This window comes from Coenobita brevimanus, chromosome 85 (assembly GCF_032717465.1).
Source record: "Coenobita brevimanus isolate Jiangsu-jjx chromosome 85, ASM3271746v2, whole genome shotgun sequence".
NCBI classification, from domain to species: domain Eukaryota; kingdom Metazoa; phylum Arthropoda; class Malacostraca; order Decapoda; family Coenobitidae; genus Coenobita; species Coenobita brevimanus.
The window spans coordinates 15,268,262-15,282,893 of NC_137038.1; positions in this window are offsets into that span (position 1 = coordinate 15,268,262).

The window sequence follows — 14,632 nt, forward strand, 5'->3', positions numbered from 1 at the left end:
ACCCATGTCAATAGACAGTATATCAGAAGGAATCAGAGAATACCCTCTTGACGTCTGGCATAGGTTGTACTGGACACCGTGTATGCCTGTCACGAAGAAGTGCTAGTGTGTCATGCTAGCTAGAAGAGTTACTAGGCAATGTAGAGGCGAGTGCTGGTTGGTAATCTGTCTGTCTGTCTGTCTGTCTCATTAGTTGTATTAGAGTCTCAGCACCTTTCCCTTAGTGACTTATTATGCCCACACACCTTAACATTGTCTTCTGTCGTTTCTCTCGCTTTATTATCGACATAATTTATATCAATAGCACATAGGGAATACTGAGGTGTAATGGTGTAATGGGCAGGATAAATCGGTAGGGAAGAGGTGTGAAGAAACTCCAGGACCACTCAGAGTACATCCCAAGGAGACAGTCCCTTCTTCATTATTATTGTATTTCTGTATCAGCTGATAGGTTAATAAATTCCTGTAAGTTGTTTATATAGCCTATGTTCATATAAGAAAGACGTAAATAACGAGGGTAGTAGTGAGCAGAACACCGTACAATTGTCCAAGGATAATTTTGATGAAGAAAAACTTCCCACAGCCACTGCCTAGCCCTGTAGCCCCACTAGAAGCCGAGCTACAAAGGGACCTTGAAATTGAGGTCACTGAGCTTGTGCACGTCACCTTAGGTCATCACAGTGCATAAGTCCACCTAGTTTGGCTTTAATTCTTCATGGAAAATTAGGTGACATACAGAATATCCAGAAAACTCCCAGTTTTTGACCCCAAGCGATCTCAGAGAATTATCAACCGGTTGAAACCCTACTCCTTTCCGCACTGCGTCCGCCTTAAGGCTATATTGTAGTAAAATTTCAGCTTCCTTGCTTAAGTGGTTCTTGAGACAACATGGCTGACTCACTTTTCTGTGTTTCGGATAATGTCCGGAGATCCGGTTGTCGGATTGCCATCATATTTGGCCAAAAGAATCGGACAGCTGTCCAACTATGTTGACCAAGTTTGAAGGCTCTAGGCCAAATAGCCTTTGAAATACAGCAATTTTAAAATAAGTAAGAATAATAGCTTTCGGTAGGTGGAGGTGCTCACCATCCACTCACTTGATGTAGTACTGCTCCCAGGTGTCTGACCTTTCCTCTCATCCATCCTTCTTTCCTTCCATCCTCCTCTGTCTTTCATTCTTTCTTCATCCTTCTGCCTACGGGTGACTTTACACTCCCTCTTCTGTCTTTCTTTCCTTCATTCTTTCCTCTTCCTTCTGCCTATGGGTGACTCTACACTATGTGACAAGCTAAATGGTTTCCTGAACACCAGGAAACCATTTACTCTGCTAGGTGGTAACCATATAAACAGATTTTGGCGCCTGGTGATTTAGTGGGTAAGTACTGCAGTCCAATCGGAAGCCGGTGAGGGTTTATATCCAAGGAGTGGTTGGGGTTTATTGTTCACATAATGCCACTCAGGGATGAGTGAGGCTGGTCATTCATCTTAAATGTTAGGACCAACTTGCATAACCTCGGGCTCCTAGCATCTCATGGGGCAAGGTAGGATTGGGTGATGGATGATGGAGAGTAACAGTACCGGTAATATTGACAAAAATAATTAAACTTAACACAGGGTTGAAGGAAGTTTGGATAAGCTGTAGTATAAGCAATAAATTGCTTAGCAAGAGTGTTTGTGTCTTTTCACATTAACCCGGCCAAGATGTTCGACTTCTTGTAACTTAATTCACGCAGCTCAGTGGTCGACAATGCTATAACCCTGCATCCTTTTCATAGCACTTCTTCGTGACCAGCACCATGTACTAGAGCCAATATTAAAACTCGGCATTCAAGCTAGAGCAATGTTAGTTTCATGTCAAGTTAAGGTGGACAGAGTACAGACAGCCTGCCAACAGGATGAACATGAGGTCTATAATCTACATTTATATATTTCTTCTATCAGTGGTGGTAGGGAAGGACGCCCTCATGTGGTGGCACCGATACGACCCGGCGGTGGAGCTGTCCTGTGATACAAATGTCCCTCGATAACAGGATGGTGGACTGTGGAGGAAGTGCAACTCTTTTTTTTTTTTTTTTTTAATGTGCTCGACTCTGGGCATAGGCTTCACAGCCTGCTCCCAAGGCCCAGTAGTCCTCCTAGATACCATACACCTCTACATGTCACCACTTCGGGGCTAACACCCACCGTCCATACTGAATAGATGCTAGGGCTGTCTCATACCGGACTGGTGTATTGGTATTAGCGGGGGTATTTTTACATGTCGGTGGGTCTTCTGGTAGATCAGTAAAGTCTGCTTTTATGAAATTCAAATCCTTAAACTGTTCCCTGCCCCAGCATGGATTTGAACCTGGGTCCGGTAGGACCGCAGGCCACCTCTCTACCGACTGAGCCACCGCCGTCTGCAGTCCACAGGGTTCAAGTTCAAATAAGCTCCAAAACTACCCCTTCAGCCTGAGAATATCATCATAAAATCATTGGAGGTGTTTGTCAAAGACTTCATTCGTCTTAGATCAGTTTGTTAAGGTAAGGGGTTGGTGACGGCTGTACCCAACCCCTTCAGTTCGATGCGTCGCTCACAGGCAGAACCAAATCGTCTGGAATGAGCAAAGGTGAAATAAATCTATTACCGGACTCACGAGGTTAAGTGAAAAGTGTCCACACATTTTGACATGAAGGTGTGGTGCTGTTTCACTCTCACTGAACCTTCTTTTCAACCCCAAAAAATAAAAACAAATAAAAAGATATAAAGATAAAAGGCGTGCCAGCAACCAGTGTGCAAAATGTATTACGTTGAGTCAGCCGCTTGAGAGCGAATTCGTAAAACTTTTTCCTTGACGATTTGTTCTGCTCATAACACATCAGTATCTTCCCTTATGTTACTGATGCAAAGTCTGTCGCCATTACAACCACTCAAACAGCAAGCACGAAAACGATAAGATGTAATATGCTAAATAAATCGCTAAGGAAGAGGTGCCACGTAACCTCCCACGCCACTCAAAATACGGCCCATATTCAGAGACAGATTTTCCGATCGTATAAGTCGGGATAAAATAAATAAATACATAAAAACACGTTGTATTATGGTTATTGTGGGCCAGGTGCTTTACAGACTGACAGAAGGAAGGCGACACAGAAATGAATCCCCCGGAGTGAGACCAAGTGTGGCGGAATATTTAGTTTGTCGATCACACACACACACACACACACACAATATATATATATATATATATATATATATATATATATATATATATATATATATATATATATATATATATATGCCTAGGCTGCTTCCCCCAAGGAAAGGGAGGTAGCCGAGACAGGACTACACACTCCCCATTTACTCATCCATTCAAAAACATTCATTCGCATCTTAGCCCCAAAGGGGAGAACGGACAGATCCTCACCGCACCACACCGCACAAGGGTCAACTGCGCAATGCAATCAGTGACATCCGCAGCAGGGCCCGACAGCAGAGCTGGTTTACCCCTGCCACATCATAACAGACCCATCCCCTTACCCACACCTGACCTGACTAGCTGATCAGACCAAATGCGGGAGAATATCCCCTCAGGGCTGCGTCATCACTTATTCATTCACAGTTTTTCTCCATTTATTTCTGTCACGCACAGCCACTCTTCCTTGCTCAACAGACATCCCTCTCGCATCCAGCGCTCTCTTCACACTGTCCATCCATCCTATTCGTGGTCTTCTTCTCAGCCTTACACCTCTCACATCAGATCTAGTTATCTTTTTCACCAATCGCTCATTATCCATTCTCTCCATATGCCCAAACCATCGCAATACCCTCTGCTCAACTCTACCAGCCATCTCCCGAACAACTCCAGTTCTCCTTTGCACTTCATCATTTCGCACTCGATCCATACGTGTCACTCCGCACATACTCCTCAGACACCTCATCTCCATTACATTCAAACTTTTCCTCTCTGCTACACCCATATTCCATGTTTCAGCCCCATATAATGCAGTTGGTACCACAACACCCTCATACAGCCTTCTCTTTACATCCATTCTAAGCGAACGACATCTAAACACTTTTTTCATTCCCCCCAGCACCTTTCCTACTTCATTCATTCTAAACTTCACTTCTGCATCTATTCTTCCATCCACAGCAACATGTGACCCTAGATATTTAAAACACTCTACCTCCTCAAGCAACTCCCCATTCAAAACTATATTCATCCCCCTACCATCTACCAACCTCGTACACTTCATCACTTTACTTTTATTCTCATTTACTTTCAATTTCCTCCTTTCACACACCCTTCCAAACTCCTCTACCAACTGTCTCAATCTCTCCTCCGAATCAGCCACCAGTGCAGTATCATCTGCAAACAGCAGCTGCTTCAGATTCCACTCTCTACCATCAACATTCACCAGACTCAGACCTCCACCTAAAACTCTTGCATTCACCTCCCTTACAACACCATCCATGTAAATATTAAACAGCCAAGGCGACATCACACATCCCTGTCGTAGACCCACTCTCACGGGAAACCAATTACTCACAGCATTTCCCACTCTTACACACGCTCTACTATTTACATAAAAACTTTCCACCCCTTTTAGTAACCAACCATCAAGTCCATACAATCTTAAAACAGTCCACAAAGCCTCCCTATCATTTCTATCATACGCTTTCTCTAAATCCATAAATGCCCAAAACACATCCTTGCCTTTCGCTAAATACTTTTCACACACTTGTCTCACAGCAAACACCTGATCCATGCATCCCCTCCGTCTCCTGAAGCCACACTGCTCATCACCAATCACTCTCTGTACCCTCTCGAACTCTCATAATTAACACTCTACCATACACCTTACCTACAACACTCAACAGACTTATACCCCTAAAGCTAGTACATTCATACTTATCACCCTTACCTTTATACAACGGGACCACACAAGCACTTGCCCAGTCAATTGGCACCATACCTTTCACAAAGCACACATTCAACAATCTTACTAACCAGTCAACAATAGTCACTCCACCACCCTTCAAGCATTCCACAGCACACCCATCCATACCTGCATCTTTCCCTGTTTTCATCTCCTTTACTGCCTTCTCCACTTCCTCCTTCGCAATCAAAGAATTATTCAACTCTCCCAACACATTTATTCCTTGCACCCTTCCATCCGCCACAATCTCAGCCACCCTTTCCTCCTCTACATTTAACAATCTTTCAAAATACTCTGCCCATCTCTTCCTTACTGCATCCATCTCAGTTAACATCCTTCCATCCTCTGCTTTTACTCGTTCTTCCTTCCCAGACTCTCCCTTTCGCACCCTTTTCACCTCCTTCCAAAGCATTTACTTATTCTGTTGAAAATTCTCTGTCAGCCGCCTACCCCATCTCTCATCTGCTGCCACTTTAGCATCACGCACAGCCCTTCTCGCCCTATTCCTCTTTTCCTTATACCTTTCATATGACATCTCATCCTTCCTCTGCAGCCACACTTCATATGCACGTCTCTTCTCAGCCACAGCCATACTTACTTCCTCGCACCACCATTCACTTCCTTTTCTTACACCACCACCCACACGTCTCACACCACACACCTCTTCTGCATGCCCCACCGCAGCACTCGTAAACAACTGCCATTCCTCCTCCACACTGCCATTTTCCCGATCTTTCACTGCTTTCCACTCATCTTTCAATTTCTCCTGATACTTTATCTTTTTCTCTCTTTTATCCAACTCACTCACTTTCAAAACCTCCCTGCCACACCTTACCCTCCTAGCTCTCACCCATCTCTTACCTACTCTTAACTTTCCCTCCATCAGGTAGTGGTCAGACATACCTCCACCCTCCCCTCTCAGAACTCTCACATCCAACAATCTTCCTATTACATTCCTAGACACAACCACATAGTCCATCAAAGCTCTATCAACAACCCTTCCACCCTCCTGTCTCACCCATGTATACTTAAATATCTTTCTTCTCAAACAGCGTATTTCCAATCACCATCTCTCGCTCAACACACATCGCTATCATTCGTTCCCCATTTTCATTTCTTCCAGGCACACCATGCATACCAACTACACCTTCAATTGCTACATTTCCCACTCTAGCATTCAGATCTCCCATCATTACCACATTCACATTCGCTCCAAAACTCTGCAGACACTCATCAACATCATTCCAGAATGACTCCCTCTCTTCTTCATCCCTTTCACTACCAGGCCCATATGCACTCACAAACACCCACAACTCACGTTCAAATTTCGCTTTCACCCACATCAGTCTCGATGACACCTCCTTCCATTCAATCACACACTGCTGTACTTCCGGACTCACTAACAAGGCCACACCTTCTCTTGCCCCTCCTCTATCAACACCTGGCAATCTTCCATTCACACTTCCAAACATAGACTCACCCTTCCCTTTCATCTTCGTTTCACTCGAAGCTAACACATCCAACTTTCTTCTCACAAACATTCTCCCAATCTCCTCCCTTTTAGCCTCAATCGTACTACATCCACGCACATTCATAGACCCAATCTTCAGGGTACGGGGATAACTCCATCCCCCATCCCTTTCTCTGGCCTGTCTCTTTTTAGGAGCTAAAAAACAGAGGAGGGGGTCCCTAGTCCCCTCACCCCGCCCCTTTTAGTCGCCCTTTACGACACGCAGGGAATACGGTGGCAGTGTTCTTCCTAACACAACCTGGCCGCAGAGTAGTAGTACCACCCCATAGTGCGGCCAGATTGTGTCCCCCCCCCCCGCCACAGGGACACATATATATACAGGTGGAGTTGAGGGCAGCTTAGCCATTAAAATTAACAGTAGGAGGAAGTGATTCAAGTATTTTTTCCAGTTTGTATTTTTCTCATACAGACTGGACAATGTGCGTTACAGTACAATATATCTGATCCTGCCTGAGTGTGTGTGTGTGTGTGTGTGTGTGTGTGTGTGTGTGTGTGTGTGTGTGTGTGTAATGCCTACCACTTTGTAAGCAGTATACATGGACACACTTGGCACAACCGTTTGTCTGTGAATAATTGTCAGACTATAGTTCGTTCATTTTAACCTGGCCCGGATTTTCGTCCTCTTGCAGGTTACTTCACGTGAGTCAGTGGCAGAAAAAAAGACAGTGCTATGGGAGTACATCCTTGCCCTTGCTCTTCTTCATGACTAGCACCATATGTGTTGGTTTATTGTTACAGCTCAGAATTCAAGATGGAGAGAAGTCAGTATTAAGTCCAGTTCGATTAAAAGGAGCACAGTGGTACAAATGTATGGCTGTGGCCTGGCCTTGTCCCTACTCAGTCATATTCCCATCAGCTGATATCAGCCACCGCACAAGGCACAGCGGCTGGAGGCAGGGTGAACCTACCAAGTTTCACACCGTCAGTTTATTACGATTTTTAGACGCGAGATGCTTCATTCCGTGGACCTGAGAGAAGTAACACCACACTGCACCTTACCACAACACGCCGTACCACTCTCTCACACCATACCACACCACACCACACCGTGCCACTCTCTCATACCAGAACACCCTGTACCACTCTCTCACAAACCACACCACACCACACCACACCGTACCACTCTCTCGCACCACACCACACCGTACCACACCAAGAACATTAACCAAAGGACGAAGAGGGCCCTGAAGCTCCAGCATCTAGTACTTCTGAACTTGTTATTATGGTTGTACCAACAATGCCAGCGATATTTTCATTTATAAGTGGGGGTTCTTTTGAGGGACAAGAATCATTAAGTTTTTAATTACTGAATGGTCTTTACCACACGATTTTATTTAGCTCAGGAGAGACCCATGGGCATTCATTTATCTAGAGTCAGAAGTCAATCTCGCAAAGGTGGCCACGAAAACCGCCTCACCATCGCCGTGCCATGCTACATTCTTCCTACATCGCACACCTGTCCGTCATATACCTTCTCCACCCCGTCTCCTCACATCATCCTAAGTTTCCCTCTACCCCTTGCTCCCTCCATCTCAGTCACACACTCTCCTAGTCAGTCTCTCAACCTTCAATGTCTCCAATTAACAAAACCAGCTCAGGGTACGTCAAACACTTTCCAGCATATCCACATCAGAACTGTATCCCGCTCGATCCTTCTCATTTGTTTGTTTGTCTCCCCACATAACTCCGCACGCTGCTCTGAGATAACGCTTTCCACTCCTCTCACTCAGCTTGCGTCCTGCCAGCAAAGCCCAGGCTGGGGTGCATGTGTTGAATCAGTGGCGGGAAGTTATGGGTGCTGGTGGTGTGGACGACCTGCAGTGCCACCATCACCTCAGTTCTAATTTAGCACAAGATTCAGTAATTCCCCTTTTCTTGTAAGCATTCCGAGCACGGCCTTTTTTCTCCTGTGTTAGGTGTACTTACTTTTCCGTGCTGGCAATGCGGGTGGAAGAGGTGGGTGGGGAGAGCCTTCATCTTTGCTATGCCAGTAGCAACGTGTACCCGGCAGCATCATTCATGGCACGATGCATCCTTGGTGTGGGTCGTGATGCCTTTAGAGGTGCTATGTTTCCTTGTAAATTCTAGTAACTCGTGTCCTGTGCAAGATAACAGTCAACTACTCAGTCTGTGTATCGGGTGTAGTTAAGGTGAGGGCAGGTCCTGTGAGGGTGATGGCAGGTCCTGTGAAGCTCATGTTTTGCCACCTACTGAAGGCAGCAGGTGTCTCGTCAAACACGTCCAAGACTGAGACCCAGCAAATTGACAAGGTTGTGCGGGAAGTACAGGTACTGTGCACTGACGACGAGTTCCGCGTTAGACGTTGGCCCGTCACTTGGAAGCGCTGAATATGAGACAAATGCTGGCAAGGCAATAGCCAGACACTCACCTGAGTGGTAATTGTGTGTGGGAGGGGTGGGGGAGGAAAGAGGAGGGGTAGGGGCCATCACTTCCCCCACCCCTCCTTCTCCTATTACCTCTCCTTTCTCACACACAATTACCACAGGCAAGCGTCTGGCTCATGAACGTATCATACCTCCATGGTCTGGCTGCTGCTTCCCTACCACTCGTCTCACATTCACTGTCTCCAGGTGACAACACTACGATCAATGTAGACCACAGTAAATACCAAAGTCCGTTTTCCTCTCCTGACTTGTTATTTCATGGCTGGAATCACTGTTGCCTGAATGAGATGTTGTGGACAAAGGTTCTCATTATCACCCACAGATGATGATAATATGCACCTCAGTCCACTTCGTCATATTCAAACGTCCGTGAATTCAACTATGAGAGAAGAAGAGTAGAGATGAAAGTTCTTTTGTAGCACACTGTACAATCCCTACAGCTGACCACAACTGCCGGCAAACTGAGGCTTAACACTAAACTCTTGAAAATAAACCTTCCTGTTGTCATTTTTTTTTCTTTGCTCCACCACATGGGCGACCAAACACAGTATGGTGCTTGTCCTTAACTGTGTCACACCCTCCCCCATTCCCTCACTGAGTCACTGTACATTCTTTAAGAGTGGGGTCCAGGTTTATGGGAGGAGTGATAGGAAACCAAAATTTTTTTTACAGTGGTGGGTCTCCCCCCTGGCAAGGTATCAGGCAGGGTGGAGCGGCTGGAGCCACAGAGGGGCGTCCTTCTACGGGGGCGGCGGCCCCGGCTGTCACACATGGAATCATTAGGCTCGACCAGTTATTAACTGAGAACACGAGTTTGTGCACAATGGCAGAGCGTCACTGGCGCCAGGTTATAAGCATGGTGGGACCCCCGGTGGAGCTGGACAAAGTCGTTTGCACAGCCATAGAACTTGCCATTTTGCAGTTTGATAGACGATCACCCCGGCCACGTTTTAGACAAGGTGGCACCCATAATGGCCTCCCCCATGAGGGGACAGCGCCATAGTTTTTACGCAGACACACGAAATTTTGCACAGTAGGAAATCTTTAACCTGACTAGGATTTATAGAGCGTGAAACTCCGAAGTTCGCCTCACCACCTTCCCGTGAATAATTATTTATTTATTTTCCCTTACAATGTATAGTCATTGAAGGGGAGGGTACTGCTTTCAAGGGCGTCCTTTGTCTTGTTTACTCCGTCAGGAGCGTAGGGGCCCAGGGCTAGGCTACTCAGTCCCGACAATTAAGACTGTGGCAACCAACCTTGCCCGCCCCTGAGTGGCATTTTTGTGAATAACAAACCCCAACTGTTCCTCGGATGTAAGCCCTTACTGGCTGCACTCTGTTGAAGCGCCTTGACCCACTACACCACAAGGGGTCATTGGGTTATATGCCTACCGCCAAACGAAATGCATGGTTTCCCCGATTTCAGGAAACCATTTGACTTGCCACGCAGTGTAGAGTCACATGAAGGAAGCACTGTCTGCAATGAGTGGATGGTTGCCTTCCCCCACGTAGTGTAAGTTATTATTGTTATTATTATTATCATCATCATTACTACAACTACTACAACAACAACAACAACAACAACAACTACTACTACTGCTACTACTACTATTATTATTATTATTATTATTATTATTATTTATACTACTGTTGTTATTATTATTATTATACCATATAAATAATAATATTAATATTAATAATTGTGCTACTACTACTACTATTACTATTACTACTACTAATGATAATAAAACTTATATAGTATGTTTTGGCATATGGAGAGGATGGCGGATGACACTTGGGTGAGGAAAGTGAGAAGTGTGAACGTCAAGGGTGGGGTTGTGAGAGGCAGACAGAAAAAGACCTCGGACGAGGTCATACAGTGTGACCACAGGGTTAAGGGACTGAATAGGGAGGCAGCCAGAGATCGAGCAGCGTGGAGAACTGCCATTAAGTGACCAAGGCCGACGCATGCAAGCATGCTGCAGCCTTTATAGTCGATACGATACGAATGTTATGAGGAAGACTGGAGAATGAAAGAGTATGAGGGTGTATGTAGGTGAAGTGGAGGGAGGGTGAGGAAGGGGGAGACCGAGGCTGAGGTGGAGGGATGGAGTTGAGAGGTATGTGAGGGAGGGGGGGAGTGAATCGGGGGGAGGGCAGTCAAATGGTGGGTGACAGAGCGACTGGGAGGCGTTTGTCTGCGGCCACCCTTTGCGGGATTAAGGCGTCGGGCTATAGATAGATGGATAGAGAATAATAATAATAATATTAATAATAATAATAATAATAATAACCTTGTGGATAGGCTAAAAATTACAGCCACGTCCTCTTGCGTGTCATAAAACTGACCTAAAATGGCCCGAGTGTGTGTGTGTGTGTGTGTGTGTGTGTGTGTGTGTGTGAGAGAGAGAGAGAGAGAGAGAGAGAGAGAGAGAGAGAGAGAGAGAGAGAGGGTTAATCATGCCTACTCCGGACGATTGTGTTCATCCTCAGTGATATGTGTTGTGGCTGGGATATACACAGCCTTCAACCCCCCCCCCACACCCTCAAGTCGCCCGAGCCAAAGAAAATCGTCTGGTGCAGGAAAAAAAAAAAAAACACCATCGAACTAAATAGATCAAGTTTTTAGCATATGGAAGACGTGATGGCAGTTTATCATATATATTGTACCCTCATTTGCCCTAAAAGCTATCCCTCCATCTTAACTGTTGAGGTGTAACAATAGATTAACTTTGGAATACGATGCTGTACTCCTTTCATCTAAACTTGGCCTAAAATTGCCATCTCTCCGTGCTGCACGCTGAGTTGTGACTGCAGATTAACACTAAATTATGATGCTAGTCACGAAGAAGTGCTGTGGAAAGAATGTGGAGCCGTAAGACTGTTTTTGCCACTAAGCTACGTGAAATAATGAAACAAATACCGAAAGACGAAAATCAGGACCGAGTTAAGGTGAAAAAAACACACTAACGGAAATACTTTGTTTTTTGCATTTTTCCTTTTTACTTTGGAGAGAGAGAGAGAGAGAGAGAGAGAGAGAGAGAGAGAGAGAGAGAGAGAGAGAGAGAGAGAGAGAGAGAGAGAGATGGGAATTCCTTGATCCTTTGTTTTATATCCCCAGCAGATAAGAGTATTGTGTATATGATGATGATGACGAGGATGAAAGTGATAATGATGACGGTGACTATGATGGTGATAACGACGATGATGGTGATGGTGACGATGAGGATGGTCATAAAAGTAATGGTGATGGTGATAATAACAATGATGATGGTGATGAGGATGGTAATGGAAGTAATGGTGATGATAATGGTGATGATGAGGTAGATAATGATTCTAACTGAGCTCAAGACCATTGGAGTAGTGGTGGTAATGATGAAGATGCCGACTGTTGATGATATGATGACGATTGTGATGATGACGGTGATCATGATGATGATGATGATGGTGATGATGATGGTGATGATGATGATGATGGTGATGATGATGGTTATGGTGATGATGATGGTGGTGATGATAATGCTAGTGATGCTGATGCTGGTGATGAAGATGCAGGTGGTGGTGGTGATGATGATGATGCTAATTGGCCAGTAAATAAGTACACAGACAATTTCCCTGTGCAATATCGGGGCCAGACCGTTTGAATATTACGGTGATAATTCAAATCAGCAGACGCCATTTTTAAAGCCAAGAACAATGACACCGCTGAGAGAGAGAGAGAGAGAGAGAGAGAGAGAGAGAGAGAGAGACCCACGCTGAGACGGTAACGCGGACAGAGAGAGAGAGAGAGAGAGAGAGAGAGAGAGAGAGAGAAAACCAACAGACAGACGGAAGCACGGATAGACGAGAGAGAGAGAGAGAGAGAGAGAGAGAGAGAGAGAGAGAGAGTGAGACTATAGCTAAGATACGCAGACAGAAACACGAAGACAGAAAAAAAAAAAAAACGCAGACCCCTCCCCCCAAAAAAAAAGCCAGACAGAGGCAGACACAGACAAGCAGACCAAAAAGAGAAAGAAAAAAAGTGTCTGAGAAAGATGAAAAATGGCAACGTCACTCGAGGCATTCATTGTTCACTACCGAAAAAAAAAAAAAAAAAAAAAAAAATAGGAAGTTGGCGCTGGTGATGGCAATTCCGGTACTGTTGTCGGCTAATAGATCACGATTTTCCCGCCTTTCATGTTAACGGTGAACGGAGGGTTACTTTTGAATTATTATCTTTTGTCGTGCTATGTGGGTTACTGTTTTGTCGTTTAATCAATCGTCTTATCTGTGTTATCTTTCATATTTGTCTATTTTATCTTTCGTCGATTGCATTCACTACCAGGGCACGGTTCTGTATCTTCTGCTTTATCTCTGCCTCTTTTCCTATCTCTCTTTTATCCTTGTATGTCGTTTATTCCCTTCATCGCGGTTTATTCACTATCTGCAGGTGCTTCTCTCCAGCTTCGGATTGGCTTCTCGCATTAAGGGTGTGACAAAGGCTGCATCTAATTCCGCTAGTTCGAGAAGTCTTTATCAAACTGCACAAACGCATCTGAAGTTAGCAAGAATGAAATAAAACTGACATGCCGGGTTATTGCTGTTGTCGCAGCCCCAGGGCCAGGTGGACGTGAGCCCAGTGAACCGCAAGAAACGCCACTTCAGCCGATCATTCCCAGAGGTTTGTTTGAGGCATATTGAAGTATGGTTTGTGTGGTGATAGAGTCTGCATGAGGTGAGTGTGTCTTGGTGAGGGTGTCTGTAATGAAGCGTAGGTAAAACTTATTTTGAGCTGTATTCTAAATCTGTTCTGTAGCAGGGAAGGGTGATGGCCGCATCGTAGTTTGGCTTGGTGTATTCCTGTCTCTCTGGGTGGTGTAGATGCTTGCTGGTGGAGGTATGGTGGCGGCCCACGATGGAGGCTGTTTGGCTGGAAGTTTTGGCTGGCTGTGATGGCTGTGTGTGTATGTATGTGCTTGCAGAGTGTGTGAAGTGTAGGGTTGGGTGGAGGAGAAGGGATGTTGATGAGATACTGTGTAATACTGAGTGTTTATTGTTTGTTTCTTTGTGGAGGGGAATGATAAACCTACAGGGGTGGGGTGGGTTTTAAACTGGAGCGATAAATTGTGAGTCTCATATTTACATGATCTTTGAAATTTGTGTTGTATCATGATGTAGGTGATTTTTATGTGGTCTTAGTACATCCGATTATAATTCTTAAGGCGCTGCTTTGTGTTTTATGAAGAATTTCCATGATGGTGTTAATTAAGGCTGAGTCCCAGCTTGTAGTAAAGTTCATTGTCGTTCTCGGGCTGATGAGGGTTAGTGCTGCGGCGTTGTTGTCGTGACGGTGGGTGTTACGACAGAACGTAGAACACCATCTGTACGAATCTTGAACTAACCATCTGACCTACCCATCCTAAATCAACAATATCTTCCTTTAACCCCTTCACTGCAATGTTATATTTGGGTTTAGTCTGGCTGCCTTCAGATGAATTCACTCACTTCAGGACAGACTTTCAAATGAGACTTCAGATTCATTAACCCTTTCACGGCTACAGGGTCCTTCGAAGTTATATAACGTGCTACAAGAAGAGGAAGAATCGATGTAACAAGTTCAGTCTGTTTGCCATTGCTCTCTGCACAGCCACAGCGTTCAGGGCACACGACTGGATATTTACATGGGTACAAAAATGGTACAGAGAAAAGTCACGATATCCACACAGACAGCGTGGTAGGCTCAGAGGAGGGGGCCTAACTCCCGAACCAGACCCATCGAAAAAAATTTACCCTCA